The sequence below is a fragment of the Chanos chanos genome, chromosome 9 (assembly GCF_902362185.1).
Source record: "Chanos chanos chromosome 9, fChaCha1.1, whole genome shotgun sequence".
In the NCBI taxonomy this organism is placed as follows: Eukaryota; Metazoa; Chordata; class Actinopteri; order Gonorynchiformes; family Chanidae; genus Chanos; species Chanos chanos.
This window is the reverse complement of record NC_044503.1, coordinates 38819381-38834355: the sequence shown is the minus strand read 5'-3', so window position 1 is coordinate 38834355 and position 14975 is coordinate 38819381. Positions and strand designations below refer to the sequence as shown.

Sequence of the window (14975 nt, the reverse complement as noted above, 5' to 3'; positions counted from 1 at the left end):
ACAAGATGCAGTTTCTGTGTCTTCATCCAGACAGATATATGTCTCCATATACAACATACTGACACTGATATATTATTAATAATATCTTACACTGTCTCCATATACAAATCAAACAGGACAAACAAACTGTATGTACATGTCTCTGTTTTCATTTCTAACTCATATCAGACAATATGACATTTATAAAGGAAACTAATGAGACTATTAATAATGGATATATGTGAGTGTTTATGAATAGTTGGGCTGATCAGACAGGACTCCCTCCCTTTGACTTTCTTTAAACATGACTAATGTACTGTCACTTTACAGTCTGTCTGTTTTTAAACTCATCCATTTAAACTAAACTGTGTTGTGTTTAGTTCTCTATTGGTCACTTTAGTCTGTGTTTAACTGATCCATTTAAACTAAACTGTGTTGTGTTTGATGATGGACAATGAGGAAGTTTTATCTCTGACTCAGAATTTAAGACAGAAAATGAATCTTTGATCAGTGTTAATGCCAATTGAAACACTAAATCATCCAAATAATTGTTATTTCAGTCTTTCTTCATAGTTTTGATGGTTGTCCTTGCAGTGTGAACTGTGTCCTCCCTGGATGAGAATGATTTGAATGGTGTGTACTGAGTGTGTACTGAGGTCTGGGAGAATTGAGCAGGTAAGTCAGTGTAGAATATACAGCATATCATATGTCATAAACACTGGTCAGTGTGACAGAGTGACAATAAGGAATCATCTGCTGAAAACTCATCTGAAAATCACTGAAGAGTTTGAAAATATCCACACATCTCATTGTAACCTGTGTGATCTCTCTTTAGCTGGGTTTATACACACTGACATTATCAGTATGAATGTATTATACACAGTGTTAATATCAGTTTCTATTATACATATAGTTAATACAGTATAAATACAGTCACTCACTGTGACTCAGAGGGGACTGGTTCTCTGCTGAGTCTTGGAGGTTCATCTATGGATCTGTCACTCTTCACAGACACACAGCTGGGTACTGGAGATCCTGGTCTCTGTGTCCTGTAGTCAACAGGATCCTCCTCCTCACACTGTCCAGACTGACTCATTCTACAGACAGTGTTCTTCTCCTCTCTGTCCCCACAGTCAATCCTTTTAGTTTTCTCCATTCTCACAATGTCCACTGAGACCTGTTCAGACAGTGCAGCTGTTTTGGTGCTGTGGACACACACACACACACACACAGTCATAAACAGGAGTGTGTGTGGAGACCAAAAATACAGTGTGTGGTGGCCATGTTGATTTGTTTGTTTCTGTTCAGATTCACTCCTATCTGTCTTAAAAACTCATTCAGTCACAATCTAAGCTGCTTATCCTAATTAGGGACACAGGGGTGCTGGAGCCTATCCCAGCATTCATTGGGCAAAAGGTGAGGAAACACCCTGGACAGGTCATCAGTCCATCACAGGGAAGACACACAGACAAACACATTCACATCTAGGGGCAGTTTAAGTACACAATAATATATGTTTTGATTTGTAAACAGATCTCACGATCAGATGTGGAAAAGAGTTTATCTGAACTCTGTTACACTGTCGCCACCTGCTGGTCAGTGTCCGCAGGATTCCACAAGGAGAAAGTGAATTTTAGGTCCTATTTCACCTAGTGAAAACGACAGTTTAATGATTATCTGTGCAAATAGCAATGTAATTAAAGCTAATTAAAATCATATAATGCCTCTTGAACACGTTTTAAATGTTTTTTATAATCCTATTATGTGAGTGTCTTTGGAATTATATGGTGCTACACAGTCTACACTTCACAAGTTTTTGACCGATTCAGAGGTTAATTAACAAACAAAACAGGTTTAACATTAAGCCATGCGTAAAATTCGTGTGTTTAAACGTTTCCTTCCATAAATTTGAAATGATATGTTTTCTCCATTTTAAGAAGGAGAACTTTTAAAACAAAGACAGCAACCCTCTTTCAGCAATTTAAGCAATAACAACAAACAAGAGATGAAATCGTTTATGGCCGTTCCTGATTTTTCCGTCAACTAAATGAACAACGTCGGCGTTGATAACTTGTCTTTAATATCATATCATTTCATCCTCAAGAGGGAGCTCAGATTGAACTCATGACAGTTTAGGGCAACACAACGCGTTTTTTTTTAATACAACACAAACCCAACCAAACAGACCAGTGGAGTGTGACACAAAAGACATAAAAGTGTTACATGAGTCTGTAAATTCATTCAGTTATGAGTTTCATGTCAGGGGTGTGATTACTTCAAGTGCGACCATTCGGTGTACAACACATTACTAGACCTAACGCGACGACGTCACAGACTAAAGCTTAATGCGTATGCTTCTTAGTGACAATAGTAGAAGAATAATCTCTTAAAATAGCTTCTTATATTCTTATAAAACAATACTTCCTCTGACTTCGAGAGATTTCTTTGTGGTTGATATGTTGCTTTCTAATAGCAAATTCCTCCAGTTAATCAGATAATCCAAGTAGGACATGAGAGGTATTGTTCCTTGTTACCAGATGATTGGTTGAGAAATAACTTACTCTCTTAAATTCAAATAACATCGCTTTAACAGCCAAGAAGGGCACAAAAACATCAGTATCAATATATATATGCGTAAAATGTATATAATATATATATACATTTTTTTCTTTAAATAAATATCGGGTGTAATATTTTAAGCGATTAAGTGTGTTCAATTCAAAACATATTCACAGGCCACATTCCGTGTTTCAGCCTTCATCAGCCAAAGTTTGATCGGGTGACCTTATATGTAACGATTTAGTAGATCATGCTGTTACCATTGTTTCAGGAACAATCATCTACATGTAATACAACAATTTTTAAACACTTACCACAATACTTCACAACGTTACACTATTTCTCATTTCACTCGAAGTTAATTTTCTGTTGAAAATGGCGCTGGGAACAGGGCAACATTTACTTTTGCTTTCTCTTTCAGACTTCCGGAAAGTGCTGCCCGATCGCTTAGGCCCAATAAGAATTCCGTCTCAAAGAACCCTAGTGGGGCACACATTTATAAATAACTTCGCTGCTAAGACAAATGTCACCTCCACTTTAATTCTGAATGAAAAACTCTCCCTCTGCAGGTGACATTTCTCAAAGAGACAGGCGTCCCATTGACATTAGTTAGAAGTATTGTGAATAAAGGAATATGGCTGACTTTTAGGTACCGCGAGTCCCGTATGAAAACTTATTGTTTGTCACATATGCAGGATGGACGGTAGGGGGCGCCGTTTGTAAAAAGTTGCCCCTTCTGTTTTCCTGCTCAGTTTCTGCACATTTAGCACTGCCAAATGGAAAAACAATGCACTACAATTGTCACTTAGACTGTAAAATAGTGGAGTACATTTTCCATTAAATACACCAGCCAACAAAGCTAAAGCCCATAACAGTCAAACTGGAGTCTGGATGTCTTAAGTGGTTAGATTACAGAAGAAGCTGCTCTGTGAGGGTTTTTTTTTATAGATAACACAGAGAAGGACCTTACTGAACATGTTTACAGTGTCACATCTAATGTATCAGTGTCCTTCATTATGGGTTATGGTTCTATGGTTTCTCTGGTATGTTACACTAACCTGTGATATATCATTGGCTCCTATTCACACAACTGGTCTTATACCAGTTTCATTGGAAATCAATTCTCAGATGAAGGCATATTCTACAGCACTGTGAATGGACATCAGATGGCCCCCAAAAGACACACAGTGCATCTTTACAGAGCACAGAGAGCAAAAAGAGTGACAGAGAGAGAGAGAGAGAGAGAGAGAGTGACAGAGAGAGAGAGAGAGAGAGAGTGACAGAGAGAAAGAAAGAGAGAGAGAGAGAGAGAGAGAGAGAGAGAGAGAGAGAGAGACAGAGAGAGAGAGATTGACAGTGTTAGAGTTAGCACATCTGCATTCACTGTGTTACTGTAAACCTCACCTGACTAAAAATGATATTTGATACAAAAATCCATGAAAGATCAGGTGGAGACAGGCTGCTCTTTGTTTTTAGAAATATGTGAGGAAATCCATCAAGAAAGACCGTATACAAGTTTTTAATTGCTAGAGGGGCCTTTTGGGAACTTATGCAGTTGTTGTGTTTGTGTGAGGGCACAGAGAGGAGGAAATACACTCTTTTACAACACAACAACACCACAAACATTCACAGGGAAAACATATTACAGTATGGTTTTAGAGTATGGTTAGTATGGTGCAAACATTCGATTTCCATCCATGTCTGATCACATCATCCACAGAAAACCAAACATGTGTGAAGGTGTGAGTCCTGAGTCCTTCTGAAGTAAAATGTGAAGAAGTTGTTAATGAAGAACAGTCCAGGCTGACAGACAGAGGTGAGGGAGAGCGTGGATGTTATCGTGACTGGCAGGAATCACAGTTGTGGTGAGAGGGTGACATAGGCGTGAGGGTCCCTAAGACACCAGTACCCCTCCAACACAACACACAGCTAACAGGAGAAACTACACATGACAGTGGCAGCACTGACAGTGTAGTTCACCAGAAAACTCTCATCAGCCCTCCTCACCTCTGCTACTCCACTAATGCAGGTGTGGATGACTCATGGGGAATACTTGACTGAATACATTTAGCTATAGGGTGGGCTAAACAAATCTGTCTTTAACCTGGATTTAAAAACTGAGAGTGTGTCTGAACTGAGTGTTAGTTGAGAAGCCATTCCATTGCTGTGGAGCTCTAAAGGAGAACGCACTAGTGCCTGACCTCACTTTTCAAATTCTAGGAACTAGTGTGAAAGCTGTGCCCTGTGAGTGGAGTAGACAAGAGGGATTATAAGGAACTAGTAGATCCCTCAGGCTCTGAGGAGCAAGACCATTTAAAGCCTTATACGTGATCAACAGGAACTTGTAGTGAATATGATGTTTAACAGGGAGCAGAAGATGTAGAGAGCACAGTACAGGGCTAATGTGTTCAGCTTGTTTTCTAGATCTGGTGAGAGGTCCGTCTGCTGCAGTTTGGACCAGCTGGACCCTGTTCAAAGCCAAAAGAGCAGTGCATGAGTCTAAGCTGGAAGTTACAAACACATGAATTCGTTTTCCTGCACCTTGTTGGCAGAGCGGTCTTATAAACTTGGTCGTGGTTCTTAAGGTGAAGAAGGCGACTCTTCTGCACTGAACCCATCCTAACAGCAGTGAGCACCACACTATGAGCCAGGAGCAGTGGGCAGCCGCCGCCCTCGTCGCCCGGGGACCCGTTCCAGCTCTTTCTGCCAGTGCCTTTGGTACTAATCCCAGCATGCATGTCCTTGTGGGGGGAGGAAACCAGAGTACCCAGAGGAAACCCACGGCAACACGCCGAGAGCACGTAAACTCCACACGGAGAGGACCTGGGACGACCGGTATCAGAACCCAGAACCTTCTTGCTGTGAGACAGCAGTGCTAACCACTGAGCCACCGTCAAGCTGGTACTCTAGATATGTTGCTAATGTGAGAATCGAATGAGAGATCGGCATCAGTAGTAACAACCGAGTCTTAAACAGATGTCATAGGCACAGGGCAGGAATCTGAGGACAAGATTTGGAATCTGCTGTCTGATAAACCGATAGCGGTTCCTGTCTCACTCACCCAGGTCAAACTGGTCCTATTAAAGAGTCTATCAGATCTACACACTCCATTCTCAGTGTTGAGGAGACAGAAGAGAGTCACACTGCTCCCAGACTTCATTTCCCTCTCCTCTATGTTTGAACCAACGACAGCACAGATGAGACAAAACCAACGATATATGACATTTACATCAGATAGTTTTATGAAGGGTGATTTCAAAGTGCTGTGTGTGTTTAGATGATGGTGATGATGATCTGTGTTTACACTGAAAGCATTACGATCACATTAATCACACGGGAAACACTCACTCTCTAGAAGACGCAGATACACATGAGCATCAGCACCAAGTTTCCCTCCATTTACACTCAGATACTGTTGACAGGTGTAGTCTCCAGCATCCTGAGGTCTGACTTTAATAATGTTCAGAGAACAGTCAGACCCCAGACTCAGTCTGTCAGCTCTCTCTCTCTCTTCTCTACACAGATCTTACTCAGTTTAACTACATCAACAGCTGGAGATCTCATGTAGCTGAATGTCCATGTAGTTGAGGAGCAGTCAGGATAAACCACATTATGACAGGTCAGAGTGACATCATCTCCATCTCTGGAGTACACAGTGGTCTCCTGTCCACTGACACCTGGGAGAAAGAAATGACTGATAATGACTGTTTACCTGTAACTGAATCTAAAGTAGACAATAGCATGTTTTATTTCACTGTGTTTAATGTCATTTGTAGATTGATTAAAGAATCATTTATTGGTTTAATGGAGTCGTATCATTATTAAGCTGTGAAGTCAAATAGGCAGAAAGACATAAACATGAAATGAAACACGTCCTTCATAAACAACAGCTATTCACACACAATAGTAATAACAAACAACTACAAATGACAACAAACAAGCTCACATCTGGGTTTTGATTGTCAATCCACACAGAGATCAGTTATTTCTATTGTCACACAAACACACACACACACACACACACACACATACATACAAACACATCGCACACACGCACACACAAATCTCACACACATCTCACACACACACATACAAACACATCACACACGCACACACACATCTCACACACACACACACACACACACACACACACACACACACACACACACACACACACACACTCACACACACACATATACAAACACATCACACACCCGCACACACACACCCACACACACACCCACACACACACACACACACACACACATGAGTTGTGAGAGAACGTGTGCAGTTTGTTCTGAGTAATGAGTCAGTTCTGGGGAAAGACAAACAGAAGAAGCTCTTACTCCATCCTTTGTGTTTTTTTCATGTTCAGCTCTCATGACCTGACACTGATACAGCTATAATCACAACACAACAACCAACAACAGCAATAAAAAACAACTATGAAACCATCAGAGGAGTATTTCTTAAAGCAGGTTTAGTGAGAAGTCATCAAAACTCATCAAAAAGGCACTACAGCGGTTTTACTTCCTGCGGAGCCTTAAGAAAGCTCATCTGTGTTCCAGGATACTGGTGGGCTTTTACCGCTGTACCACTGAGAGCATACTCACCAACTGCATCTCAGTGTGGTATGACAACTGCTCCACAGCAGACCGTAAAGCCCTCCAGTGAGTCCTTAAAACTGCCCAACAGATCACCAGCACCCAACTGCCCACCACTGAGAACATTTACACTAAACGCTGCCTGGGCCAGCGAAAAGCATCATCCAGGATGCATCCCACCCTAACCACGGTTCTTTACCACACACACACACATACACACATCCCACCCTAACCATGGACTCTTTACCACACACACACACACACACACACACATACACATACACACATCCCACCCTAACCACGGACTCTTAACCCTCACACACACACACACACACACACACACACACACACACATACACACATCCCACCCTAACCATGGACTCTTTACCACACACACACACACACACACACACATACACATACACAAATCCCACCCTAACCACGGACTCTTTACCACACACACACACACACACACACACACACACACACACACACACACACACACACACACACATCCCACCCTCACCACGGACTCTTAACCCTCCTCCCATCTGGCAGGCGTTACAAGAGCCTCCGCTCCCGCACCAGCCAGCTCAGGAAGAGTGACCCTGCTGAACTCCACACCACAGCACCAAGCTTTATTCCCACTCCACTGCACTGTCTCTGTACTTATATGCACTGTCTCTGTACTTATATGCACTGTCTCTGTACTTATATGCACTGTCTCTGTACTTATATGCACTATCTCTGTACTTATATGCACTGTCTCTGTACTTATATGCACTGGTCTGTACTTATATGCACTATCTCTGTACTTATATGCACTGTCTCTGTACTTATATGCACTGTCTCTGTACTTATATACACTGTCTCTGTACTTATATGCACTGTTTTTCTGCTCTTTTGCACTGGCTTTACCTCCCATGCTGTTCAGAGGACCCTATTTAAACTGTACATACAACCTACTGTAAATATTTTGTCTATTATGTCTTTTCAACCCATACATATACACTCCTCTGTCTACTCTGTCGGCTTCACCTCTGTGTATAACATTATCAATAATGTATATATCTGTATATATTACTCACCACTGTCTATAATGCTGTACATACTGTAATATATAGCATCACTACTGCAGTATTCACTAAACCTGCACTTATCTGTAAGTAATACTGTCAGTACTCCTGTCAGGACTGTCTTTTGGCCGCCCTGCTGGCCAATCTGGGTATTGTGTTGCCATGTGCCTTTGTTTGTGTCTATTATTGCCATGTGCTTCTGTTTGTTCCTGTGTTCTCCTGTCCCCGCCCCTCACCTGATCTCTATTATTGCCTTATTTTCTTCCACCAATCACCTGTCCTTGAAGACAATTGTTCTGTGTATTTAAGTCCTGTGCTGGTGTCTGTTCTTTGTCAGATTGTGACCGTTTCCTGTCTGTGACAGTTTGCCCGCTGTATTTTGTGAGTCTGATCGTGTTTACCTGGACCTGTTTTTGCTTTATGTTTTGAATTTGGTTGTCTTTTGGATCTCTGGTTTTGACCTTGTTTGTACCCTGCTTTTGACCAATCTTTTGAATAATGACTTGGATTTGTTTGCTCTTTGGATTCCTGGTTTAGACCTTGGACTGGACACTGTTTCTGAGATTGGCTCCTGATTTTGTTTTTTTTGAATAAATCTTATTTTACCCAGTGGGTCTGCGATTGGGTCTTGGTCTGTCAAAACCTGACAAATGCTATGCTTTGCACTTCTAGTTAGATGCTACTGCATTTGATGGCTTTGTGCCTGTATTCTGCACGATGGCGATAAAGTTTAATCTAATCTGATCTCATTTCATTTGACCACACTGACCTAAAAAGAGCCCGTGGGTGTGTGAGAGAGTAAGTTCAACTCACTGCAAAGTGTGTGTGTGTGTCAGAAGCCAGAACCCTGATTGGGTGCAGTGGATTCACTAATGCGTCTGAGTACTGTTTTCATTCTTATATTACACACGAGTTATTAGCTTAACTTCATCTCAATTCATGTGAGAGAGCTGAGTTTGTTTGTTTGACTAACACCTGAGCCTCTCAAACTGTACTGAAGTGTGCTGTGAGTTTGTTTGTCTGACTGTGAAGTGTACTGTGAGACTGTGGAATGTAAACAGCTGATTTTCTCTTGTCAGGTCTAAAGGGGGCGTGGCTGAACTGTCATTCCAAAGCTCTTCAGAGGCATGAAAGCCAGGCTGCAGTTATTATTCTAAAACCACGCCTCTCTGCCTTCCTGACAGCACAGCCAGTACATGTGAATTCACTCCGAGAAAACATAAGCATTAACAGCCAAGCTAGAGAAAAAAAAAATTCTTTAACTAAAACCTTACCAGAAGACATGCTGTCGTATCCGTAACACTACAAATCACTCGGACAACATCGCCACCAAATATCCTGAGATCTTCCTCTAAATCAGCTTCAGTTTTGACCATTCACAAGACACCTCACTTTGCACTAACCCAGTGCCACCATGTTACATATTGAGCTGTTCTGGTTCTCAGCGGGTTTATGATTACAGTTAGCTGTACTGGTACTCTGTTAGTACACCTGATTAAAATGAATATGGCTATATTTGGCTAACCTGATATTAACTGGTTATCTCACTAGATTAAGACAAACTGAGGAAAAAAAGAGAATGTGGTTTTTTGTGAAATACATTTCATTGACACAACCTATTTGTTGTTTGCCAATTAATGTGTGGGGAACATCAGACACAGTGAGAGAGGCTACCCTGAGACAAGTGCTCATTGTGTCATCCAGTCAGTGTACAGTCTTTGTGAGTGAAGAGGGTTTATTTACTCTGATATTTACTTTGACCCAGTATGGATAACTCAAAAAGGCATTCAGTTTCAATATACTATGAGGGAGGAGACGTGATTCCACCTATAAAATATTTTTTATGAACAGAGTTACTGATCAAAGATAGAACATAATTAAATAAAAAGGCAAAGTTATAGAAATACCATACAAGTACTTATTAATAAAAGTTACAATACACACAGTAAACCAAAGCCATGGTGAGGCCTTGCAGCTCTGATATTCTTGGACTCTATCCGTAACCTCAGCCTGATGTACCTGGTGGTCATTTTGTTTTTCAGATGGTGGCATGAGGGAAGCCTGCTATCCAGGAGCATGGCCTCTCTTTCCAGCAATGCCACTGCATTGGGGAGCTCCATGAGGGAAGGACTTGTCCTCGCCCGAAACAGCTGCTCTACTTTACAGACAAGGTCAAAGGCCTCATCTGATGGCTGGTAAAGAGCACCCCTCTTGACCTCTTTCATTCACAGTATAATACTGCATTCTCCATCAGGATTCTCACTGTTTTTGCAACCTGTAATTGCAACCTGGCATTTCTCACAAACTGTAGAGTTGCTGATGACTTTTTTAACAATGTATCCTGCGAGGTGGTACAGAACACAGGTGTCTGTTTTTGTCAGTTCAGGTGCTGCTCTTGACTCCATCAGCTCCTCCACTCTAAGGCCAGTGCGACGGAAGCTTTCGTTTGTGTCCAGGACGTCCGCTAAATGGTCGCCATCATCCTCCTGGTGGCTTCCAGTTTTCACTGTCGACAGGAACTGTCCCAACAGTAATCACTCACAGTGCATAACTGAACTCAGCTGGAGTTGGGACAGGATTCCTCTGTCTAACACAGCTGAAGGTGTTTTCCAGGCAGTCTTGCGTGAATCTGCTGGTCAACACAAACTTGTTTCCCTGACTCAGCATGTGGTGCTGGATTTCCAGTATAAGTATAGCCTCCTGTGTGACTGGACTGGATGTGGGACCGATGTGTGATTGTAGTCCACTCCAGAGGACTTCCACATCGCTCTGTCAGGGCTGCCCATGTCTGTCATGACACTCACCACGTGAAGCCCTACAGAGGCTGCTGTCTCTATGATGTTAAGTATGATTGGCCGGTATACTGCCCCATCAGTGGAATTACCACTGTAGTGGCATGCTACTGTCTGCTTCCACCGTGTGGTGATTCCTGCCAGCATAAATACACAGGCCTGGGTCTCAGCTCCTGTGTGACCAGGTAGCGTCACATCCCCATACAGCCTCCCTGTCCCCATGTGTAGCTCCACACTCGGGGTGATGGCCATCTCATCCAGAGTAAGTACACACTCCCTCTCCATCTTTGTCAGACCATCTGCCTTCAGCTTCAGCATCTCAGACACCTCCCCTAATACCCCTGGCTCCAGCTTAATGTGTTGCATCCTCCTTTGTATTGTTCTTATATCCGGTAGTGGAATTTGCATTTCCTGGAGTGTTTTGTAGCCTATTGTGTCTGTAGTGAAGTGGATTTTTATGGCTTTTTTTACAGTTTCATTTCCCCACCACATCCCTCTTTTATTCTTTAGTCCAATTGCTCGGATTTGATCTTTTGTTAAAATTGCTGCAAGTTTCTTTTGAATCATAATGTTTTTCTGCCTTAGTGCTGCATTCATTCTTTTCTGCTGTTTCAGTGCTCTCTCTGCTCTTCCTCTCATTGCTTTCTCAATTTTGAGTTCTTCCTTCAGGTCTTCCTGACTAGCTCCTGGCTGACTGGTTCCTGGCTGACTGGTTCCTGGCTGACTAGCTCCTGGCTGACTGGTTCCTGGCTGACTGGTTCCTGGCTGACTGGTTCCTGGCTGACTGGTTCCTGGCTGACTAGCTCCTGGCTGACTGGTTCCTGGCTGACTGGCTCCTGGCTGACTGGTTCCTGGCTGACTGGTTCCTGGCTGACTAGCTCCTGGCTGACTGGTTCCTGGCTGACTGGTTCCTGGCTGACTGGTTCCTGGCTGACTGGCTCCTGGCTGACTGGTTCCTGGCTGACTGGCTCCTGGATCACTGACTTCAGGTTTATGAACTACACTGACTACATGCTCCCTGTCGCCTGGCATATCCCTCTCAGTCATCTCACAATAACCACAGTCTGTGCCCTCTCCTCTCTGAATTTCTCCCTCAAACTCTGTAATAACAATAAGGTGTTGTTTTTACATGGTGGGTGTGTAGGCTAGACATGAAATATCGTGAAATGAGAAATATTATTACAGGTTATTATGAGTTACATATACAGTATCATACCCAAGTTTGTTGCAGCACAATAGGTGTGGTCACTGCTCATTGCAGTAACTGTTACCAATGCTGGTGGTATTCTCAGTGAAGGGGCCTTCCTCCTCTTAGGCCTAGGGCGATGGACAAATATGGTGGGTACAGCATCGGCCCTCAGCTTCACTTGGCCTTTTTTTGTGGCTACGAATTGATCCTCCTCAAAATGTGACTGCAGAGAGAGGCTTGCAAGTTCAGTTTCCTCACATATTCCAGACATACCCCGTAAGGATCAGTCGGAATTTCATTTTGCTCTACATGTGAAAGCATAAAACCCTTTGAAATATTAACCACAAGTAATTTGTCTGTTTCACCTGTTTAAGCAGTACTTACTTGACACAGTTTTCTGTTATTAAATCTCTTGTGAGTGTCAGGTTGCTTCTGCTGACCATTGTTAACCATTTTTTTCTTCTGTCTGTTTCCTTTGGGGAAGCCATACATCCACATGCCTTTCTCCGACCGATTGGTGCATCCAAACGCCACACAGCCAGCCATGGTACGACAGTCGATCTATAAAATGTTAGATGTAGTCATTGCTGTAAGACCTCAGACAATAGTGCAAACCACAGAGAGCAGGTGACAGTCTCTTCCTGTCCACTCATGTCTCCCTGACTTAGATTAGGTGAGAGGCCTGAGTTCATTACAAGACCAGCTGACAAATCCTCACAAACAAATGGTCTATCAGTTGTGTTATATTGTTACGTTTGATATATTTTTGTTCCTCATAAATACCAACACCACAAGCAACATGTCTGTGTCATGATTTCTCTTTATTATGACTGTATTGGAGAGGCGAGGCACTCCTGTCTCAGGCAGTAGTAATGACATGGTCCAAGTCCCCTCTTTGGGCTTTGAGATGCTCACAGAGCTGGGCATTCAGAGGCTGATCATTTAGACTGTGCTCCTGATTTTAGACGACTCCTTTTCGCTTCAGCCGCGCAGCGCTCTGGCAGTGGGTAGCCACGGCGATCTACGCCAAGGGCCTCTCCGATCGCTCCCCACGGTCATTGTGCCTCATGGCCATCACTCCACAGACACAAACAGTGTGAGCAGCCGCTTCGCTGCCAGTCACGTATGCCTTGAAGCATGCGCCGATATTTGAGCGTCTGAAACATTTCTGCTTTATCTTGATGAGCGATAACATTTGAAGTCTGTCCATCGTCACGGACAGGAATGGAAGAGTTACTGTCTGTGGTCGTGGGTTAGTGCGTTTCAGTGTTTCAGGGACTTTTCAGACACGTTCAGAGATGTGTCACACGGCGTGTGGTGTGTGCTAAACGCCACAGTGAAGCGTCGGCGCTAACACAGGTGTGACGTCATCATGTCGTCCAGCAGAGAAAACCCCTTGCTTTATTCATCTCTCAAAGGATAAATGTGCTTGTTTGTGACATAAGGGTAGTGTGAAGTCCACATCTCGCACCTCCATTGCTGTTCCTAGCTAAAGGATCATAAAATACCTTCTAGTTGTTCAAATATCCTTAAATGGTGTTTAGTCATGCTTTGTTTAAGTAACAGAAATGTAGCTCTGATGAAGAATTGACAGGTATGGTAAGTTTGAGGTGAAGCCTAATGTAAATTTGTACTCTTGATTGAAGACTTTCAGTCTTAAAGCAATAACGCAGCTGACTGCAGAGAAAGTCGTTCACTAATTCAAATGAAGTGTCCTGAATTTCACATGAGGCTGGATGCATATGTGAACGTATTCCTTAATAAACCAAGATGATAATATGTAATCAACACAGGCAAGGCTCACAAACCAATATGCAGGATACAGAATACAGAAGAGGAAAAAATTGGATTTGACTTAATAAGGGGGTCAGCTTCTCTAATAGCAGAATACATGCTCAGTATCTCACACTAAACTGTCTGTAGACTTCCCAGCACTATAATACAGACATGACTACATGCACATGACAGAGGGAAAGGGAGATTGATGGAAATGAGGTGATCAACAGAAACTATACTTAGAGTGGACAGGTAATGGAGTTAACTGGTCATCTGTCAGCTGCCGATGCTGAATGTTGTTATGGAGCCCGGGGGTGGGGGGTGGAGGTGGGGTGTAGGTCGGGGGGGGGGGGGGGGGGGGGGGGGTGGCGTGTAGAGGCGTGACTCTCAGTTGACAGCTTCTATCAGTTATATCTTTTTTTTTTAAGTTTGGAAGTTTTGTGATTGATATTTCTGCCTATAAATAAAGAAACAGAAGAGTCCTGGGGGATGAGGGAATCTGTGTTGGGTTTGATTGCATTAATATCAGTATTGTCATATCATTTGACCTGTAATAACACACTCTTATTGGATCTCTGTTCTCTCCATTCACATACAGACCTGGACTCAGAGAGATCAAGTGAATATGTTTTAGGTCTGTAGGCCTCACTGGACTGACTGCACATCAGCTATAGAGAGGAGGGTCCCTGGACAACTACATAACCACTGAAAGTCTTGTTGTTAGACTCCAGTTGACTTCTCCTGTCTTCTAACCCCCCCCCCCTCTCTCTCTCTCTTTCTCTCTCTCTCTCTCTCTCTCTCTCATATCTGGATTGAATAGAAATCTCCATACTGTATTACAAATCAGCACAATTTGGACTCCGATTGATTTCTACAAACTACTTATGAAACTAATAGGTTAGGATGTTATTAAATCTGCAATATAAATGACATATTATTGTCGAATAAAATGTCATATTTTAGGTGGTCTGGCTGTTCACTTTTCACCTTAAGAGGAGCA

General features: G+C 42.7%; 1 protein-coding gene across 1 annotated transcript in view; it reads right to left on the bottom strand.

The window, feature by feature from the left end:
* LOC115821769 (nuclear factor 7, brain) overlaps positions 1-14975 on the bottom strand; it is a 282027-nt gene that overhangs the window by 229387 nt on the left and 37665 nt on the right.